The sequence below is a fragment of the Marmota flaviventris genome, chromosome 1, assembly GCF_047511675.1.
Source record: "Marmota flaviventris isolate mMarFla1 chromosome 1, mMarFla1.hap1, whole genome shotgun sequence".
In the NCBI taxonomy this organism is placed as follows: Eukaryota; Metazoa; Chordata; class Mammalia; order Rodentia; family Sciuridae; genus Marmota; species Marmota flaviventris.
In genome coordinates, this window is record NC_092498.1 from 211,416,383 (window position 1) to 211,423,580 (window position 7,198).

General features: G+C 47.8%; 1 protein-coding gene across 5 annotated transcripts in view; it reads right to left on the bottom strand.

Moving 5' to 3' along the window:
* The window catches only part of Smarca4 (SWI/SNF related BAF chromatin remodeling complex subunit ATPase 4), a 91,164-nt gene extending 88,596 nt beyond the window's left edge, over positions 1–2,568 (bottom strand). For 3 of the 5 annotated variants that reach the window (XM_071602548.1, XM_071602550.1, XM_027955362.3), the window contains exon 1: positions 2,402–2,568. The gene's annotated coding sequence lies outside the window, so the exon portion shown is untranslated. The remainder of the gene's footprint in view (positions 1–2,401) is intronic. The other 2 variants (XM_071602560.1, XM_034637167.2) reach the window with 1 other exon arrangement.
* Between the last annotated feature and the right edge of the window lie 4,630 nt (positions 2,569–7,198).

The window sequence follows — 7,198 nt, forward strand, 5'->3', positions numbered from 1 at the left end:
TTCAAAGCCAATCTCAGCAATGGCGAGACACTAAGAAACTCTGTGAGACCCTATCTTTAATAAAATACAAAATAGGACTGGGGATGTGTCTTAGCTGTTTAGTGCCCCTGAGTTCAATCCCCAGTACCCCCCCCCCAAAAAAAAAAACCCAGCTCTAGAACTAGAATGTAAAATAAATAATTGATCTATTAGGCTGAGAATGTAGCCCACATGTAGAGCACATGACTTAGGATGCATGAGGGCCTGGCTCTGATCCCCAGAACCAAAAGAAAAAGATAGGTTTATAACATAATAAATAAAATAAACAATACTCCCTCTAAAAGTGGGAGTACTCACTATATGCCAGGTGCTGCCAGACTTCCAGATCATCTCATTCAACTCTAACAACCACCATCTGAGGTGGCATCCTGGGCATACCTGTTTCACAAGTGGACTTACTGGTAAGTGCCTTTCGAGAGGTAGAGCTAGGACTTAAGAGAACTGCATTGAATCAAAGAGGTCTGATTTCTCACCACCATCCCATAGAAACAATCACCCCACACTTCACTTAGGGGGATGGAAAACAAAGGCCTAGAAACTTCCAAAACATCAACAGGACTGGGAATGTAGTGGCTGCATGGGAGCCTCTCCTAGTATGAGAGAGGTCCTAGGATCAATACCCAGCAACACATACACACACAGCAACTAACATTTATTGCTTATTAATTTTGTGCCAAGTGCTTTACAGATACTCAGGTGATCCTCCCAAAGACCTTCCTTGTTCAAAATATGTTTGCTTAGGAATACTATGTGCCAGATCCGGGGTACACTGCAGCAAACCAGGAAGACATAGGCCATGTTCTGATGGCACTGGGAATGGCAGCTACATAAGAACGAACCATAGAGATGGGGAATAAGGAGAGGGGAACAGTAACTGGTCCAAAGGGATCTGGGAAAGTCAAAAGATAAGCCTGGGGGGCTGGGGTTGTGGCTCAGTGGTAGAGCACTCGGCTAGCATGTGCAAGGTCCTGGGTTCGATCCTCAGCACCACATATAAATAGAGGTATTGTGTGCAATTACAACTAAAAAATAAATAATTAAAAAAAAAAAAAAAAGATAAGCCTGGGCATCCTCCCTAATTTTGAATAAAGGTCCCCAATGTCTCCCCTGCACATCCACTGTAGCCCTTTCATAGTGCAGATTGTGATGACTGGCAGGCCAGAGAGTTTGTTCCCTTATTTATGGCCTGTCCCCTATAAGACTGAAGAGGCTCCTCAGGGAGCCAACCTCCAAACATGTGACTCTCTTAGGATTTGAGTATTTGTTGAACAATGAGAGATCAGACCAGTCAAAAACAACAATGCGTTCCACTTGCCAGGAACCCTGAAACAGACTTTCACCAACTCCATTTCTGAGATTATACTCCTTCTGCAAAGAGGCTCTGAGAGATTCAGCCACTTGCCTAAGCTCACATAGCTAAGTGACCAACAGCGCCAGAAGTCAAACTCCAATCCAGTCTGTCAACTGAGACGGAAAACTTGTTTCAAATTCCTGGGAAGTGGCTCTTCCTCTCATTCCCTGTCTACTTTCCCTAAGGAGTCACTGGAAAAAAAAAAATTAAAAATAAAGAGTGGTGTCTCCGCACCAGCACATAACATTTGCCTAAAAGTACCAGGTTTAAAATAAAAGCGTTAATCTGGAAAATCAATTGTGAGGGAGGGAAAAGGACGCAAAAGAAAAACAATGCTTTCAACAGCAGACAGTCTCCTCCCTCTGTCCTCCCCCATTTGCCGTGAATCGACCCTCACTTTGGGCCAACATTTTTAAGTAACTGCCTGCAAAGGACTGGGGAGTAATTTATCTTTCCTTGAAAATCTGGAACGATACAATTTTTAATAAAATTTTAGTTGTGGAGACCCACGCGGGCTCCTAATGTTTGTGTCCAGGAGACGGTGTACACATTTGAGGTGTCTGCTACCGTGCCCCGACCGCAGCCTTGCCAAAAATGCAGCATTCGGGTCGGACCCGTTACAACGTAGCCAGAAAAGCCCCGACGCCTGGCCATTGTTGGAGCAGTGGCCAAAGAGCTCTCGAATGAGGGACCGGGACCCTGGATCGCCGAGGGGGGGCGAGCTTTGTCCGGAGACCCCGCCGAGAACGCGCGCGGGGGACGCGCGGCCTCCACGCGGCCCGGGCCCCCCCACCCCACTGGCCCGCGGATACTGTAGCCGCCGCGGCCTCGCTACACTGTGGCCTTCCCCGCGCGCGCGACTGCTGGGCCGGCTTCTTGACCCTCGGGCGCCGCCGTACCCCAGCCCCGCTCCCGGCGCCGGCGGCCCCCTCCTCCCTCGGCGCCCCGGCTCCATTCAAACCGTCCTCCCAAGCCCCGCGCCGCGCTGCACTTTCAGCCCGCGTTCCTTACCAGGAGCTGCTGGCGCCGTCGCCTTCCCGGCACCGCCCCCAACCCTCCGCGCGGGGCCAGGGGCAGATTGGGAGTCTCGCCTCTCTTCACGAAACAAAGAAGCTGCCGCCGCCGAGCGAGGGGAAGCCTCGCGCGCGCGCCCGTCTCGGCCGCCCCCCCACACCGCCCGCGTCCCCGCTGCGCGCGCACTCGCCGCTTCCCCTCCCCCACGGGCGGACGCCTCAGCTTCCGCCGCCCGTCCGGCCTCGTGCGCGCGCCTGCTCGCCCTTCCGCTCGCTGTACGCGTGCGCACCCGCCCTGGGCTGGGAGAACTGGGCGGAACCCAGAGAAAGCACGCGCACCCGACGTACCTCCCACCTCGATCCGGGACGGCCCTGCGCCTGCGCACGATGCCCTTCTTCCTCCGCACGTTGCGCGTCCCCACGCAGCCGAGCATGCGTGGAGCGGGCACCACTGCGGCGGCGCCGGGGAGTTGGGGGAGGGGACCCATGCTGTCCTAGCTCCTTCAGGTAGTGATGGCAAAGGGTCTGAAAGCTCTGGGCTGTGCGTGAAGCTGAGAGATGATCAGACTGGACCAAGATCAGACAGTCGACCTGCAGACCATGGGCGGACCTGGGAACAGCTTTGATCCTTGGCCTGGGGCGGCAGGGTCTGTTCTTCGAGGCCAGGTGGGGCCCTGCTGTGACAGCCTCCTCTGCAGAACCTTCTTTGTGCTGTTAATTAGCTTAGCAAATATTTATGGACCTGCTACTGTGTCCCAGCGGACGTCGAGCTCAGGATCTATGAGAAGCAAGATAAAATAAGTAAGATGCACAGTGTATGAGATAGACACTAGGAGGGTCATGGGAATTTTAAATAGGGCAGCCAGGGAAGGCTTCAATGTGAAGGAAATAAGTGAGTATGGACCTGAAAGTGGAGAGGGACAGAACCTTGTTCAAGCGTGAAGACTCTTGCGACTCTAGACCTCTAATCTCTGGAACAAGCACTCTGCCAAAACAACCTTAAATCCTGTAGCCTTTCAGCTCCTAATACCCCTACCCCTGCTTCCTTTTCCTCATGCCCTAGGTTTCTGGTTTGTTTGGGGGCTTTTTTTTTTTTTTTTTGGGGGGGGGGTACAGGGAATTGAACTCGGGGTGCTTTACCACTGGGCTACATCCCCAGACCTTTTTGAAACTGAGGCTGGCCTTGAACTTGGGATCCTCCTGCCTCAGCCTAGCAAATTGCAGGAATTACAGGCATGCGCCATCACACTGGACTCTTCCTAGGTTTTTTTCAGGTCTCAGCTGACACCATCTCAGCCTTGCCAAGTAGTTGATCACCACCTTCTTTTCTCTGTCTCCATATTGGAAAAAAAAAAAAACAATAAGAACAGTTATGTCTCCCTTACTCCAGTGTAAGTGGCAAAAATGTTACCTATTTCACTCTCTAGGGAATACCCAGCATTTAGCACAGTAACCCTCTCTGCCACATACTAGATAATTTTAAAAACTGTACTGAACCAGGTTCTATGGTGCCTGCCTGTAATCCCGGTGACTTGGGAGGCTAAAACAGAACGATAACAAATCCAAGACCAGCTTCAGACCCTGTTTTAAAAAACAAGGCAAGGGTGTAGCTCAGGGATGGACCACTGTTGAAAAAATGAGACTGCCTGCCTGATGTGTGTATTTTTATGCCAAGCATTGTACCTGCATCAGCAAGTTGGGTCTTTCCATTTCCAGTGTAGGTTGTTGGAGCATAGAGAGGAAAGTCAGATCTTATGCAGGTGTCAGAATGGGTTTAAAACTAGACTTCCATTGTTAGCAGCTGGATGATACCTGGCAAGTTTATTGGATCCAGTCTATGCCTCACTATTTTCATCTGTAAAATGGAAACAATGATAGTACATGTTTGCACCCAAAATTGGTGAAAGCAGGTCACCTGGTAGCTCTCTGAACCTGAGGTAGTATTATTGAGGCATATGAGGTCTGCACCTTGGTTTCCTCACTCACTGTTGAAGTTCCTTCCACATGCCAGTAAGGTAGATGTGGTAGTACACACATATAATCCCAACAGCTCAGGAGCCTAAGGCAGAAGGATCACAAATTTGAGGCCAGTCTCAGCAACTTAGTGAGACCATGCTGGGGAAGTAGCTCAGTGGTAAAGTGCCCCTGGGTTCATCCCCAGTACCAAAAACAACAAAAAACATGCCAATAAACTCTGAGCTAGTAACAGACCCACAGCAATGCGCCAAGGAAGCAGGGCTGCTGCCCATAGAAAGGACAGTCCATGAGACTAGATGACTGCCTTCCATGCTGATGACCCTGATACACCATAGCATGAAGAAAAACGCTGGGTGGAATGAGATCATAATATGGGGCCTTCCTGGGATTGAGTTGTTGGGTGGATATGGTTTGAGTGTGTCCCCCCACAGATTCAAGTGTTGGAAGCTTGGTCCCTTGTGAGGTGTGGCCTAATGCAAGGTAATTAGGTCATTGGGGGTACTGCCCTCATAAGGGGATTAACATAGTCAGGCTTGGTGGCACACACAGGTAATCCCAGTGACATGGGAGGCAGAAGCAGGAGGATTGAAAGCTTGAGGCAATCATGGGAATTCTGTGAGACTCTGTCTCAAAAATAAAAACAGGGCAGAGGATGTAGCTCAGTGGTACAGTGCCCCTGGATTTAACCCCAAGTACTGGGGGGAAAAAAGGAAGAGATTAATGTGGTTCTCTTGAGACTCTGGTGAATTCCCACAAAAGCAGATTGTTATAGAGCTGGGCGTGGTGGCACACACCTATGATACCAGAAATTCTGGAGGCTGAGGAGAAAGTTAGCAAGTTTGAGGCCAGCCTTAGCAACTTTGAGATAAAAGGATAAAAGGACTAGGGATGCATTTTGGTGTTAGAGCACCACTGGGTACAATCTTCAGTACTACTACAAAATATAAAAGTAAAAAATGTTACCACATCCGTTTTGTTTTGCAGTGCTGGAGATAGAACCCAGGACTTTCCACAGCTAGGCAAGGGCTCTGCCACTAAGCTATGTCTCCATCCCTCAATCATATTTGGGTGGGGGGGTTCTGGGGATTGAACCCAGGGGTGCACTATCACTGAATATATCCCCAGCCCTTTTAATTTTTTTTTATTCTGAGACAGGGTCTGGCTAAGTTGCCCTTGAACCTGTGATCCTCCTGCCTTAGTCTCTTGAACCACTGGGATTATAGGGTTCTGCCACCACATCCAGTTCCTCAATCACATCTTTAAAAGTATTTTCACAACAACATCCAGACTGGTGTTTAGAAATTACTGGGTACCATAACCTAGTCAAGTTGGTAAATAAAATGAACCATCTTAGGGTAGAATGGATTCCTCTTGATGACTCAACACTGAGAGCTTGAAATAAAAAGCTCATCTAAGTCTAGCGCCTAAAAATATAAACTGCATCCTCCTCTGCTAAGATGAATAATTTTTCAGTAATATTTTCAGATCTTCCTTTTTTGGGGGGTAGGTTATGGGTAATTAAACCCAGGGGTGCTTAACCCTGAGCCACATCCCCAGCCCTTTTTACTTCAACATGGTGTCTCACTAAATTGCTTATGGCCTCTCTAAATTGCTGAGACTAGCTTTGAACTTGCAATCCTCCTGCCTCAGCCCCTGGCCACTGGGATGACAGGCATGCGCCACAGCACCCAGCTCAGATCTTCCTGGAAACATTAAATCACTTTTTTAATAACCAATCATGCATGTATTTGTGAAATATGAATACTGCCCTCGAATACTGGCCTCGTGCACATACACAAAAAAATTTTCCCTAAACTGACTATTAATATGTATGGTTCAAGGGCAATTACTAAGGACTGAAACTGACCCATGTTAAATATATTCATGAATATGTCAGAATCAACCCCACTATTAGGCATAATGATAATGCACTAAGAAAAACATTTTTAAAAAATGTTTGGTGCCCAAAGCAAGAAGTCGTCCTTCCAAAGCAGAAACTCAGGGCAATAGATTTCCCTCAACATGTAGTTGTAGTTTTAACACAACTCAGTGGAAAACTGGCATGTCACACTGTGTTTATGCTAAAGCACCCTATCCCACCACCCACAGGTGAGTTGAACTAGCTGGTCCAACAGTCATATATTTTGTAGCTGTTTTTTTAATGTTTTTTGGGTTCTGGGGACCAAACCCAGGGCCTTGTACATGCTGAGCACATACTCCACCAGTGAGCTTCCCCTAGCTGTAGGTGTTTTATCTTAATTCTACTATGTTTTATCTTACGTTGAACTTATTAAGCACTTCTAAGTCACTAGTTCTGATGTGACACTTTGGGCCTTCATCAAGAGTAAGCAAAGCTGCTGGGGTTGTAGCTTGCCTAATATGTGTGAGGCACTAAGTTAGATCCTCAGCACTATATAAAAACAAATAAATAAAAACAAAGGTACTGTGTCCATCTACAACTAAAGAAAAAAAAATTTGTTTCCTAAAGTAAGTGAAGTTGAATGTAATGGCGCATACCTATAATCCCAGCAACTTGGGAGGCTGAGGCAGGAGGATCACAAGTTTCTAAAGCCATCCTCAGCAACTTATCAAGGTTCTTAGCAACTTAACAAGATCCTGTCTCAAAATATAAAAGAGGGCTGGTGTTGTCAGTGGTTAAATGCCCCTGGGTTCAATCCCTGATACCAAAAATAAATAAATAAATAAATAAACCCCCAAAAGTGAAATTTAGCTATGTATAAGAACACACAACTGGGCTGGGACTATAGCTCACTGGCAGAGCTCTTGCCTCACATGAGTGAGGCACTAGGTTCGATCC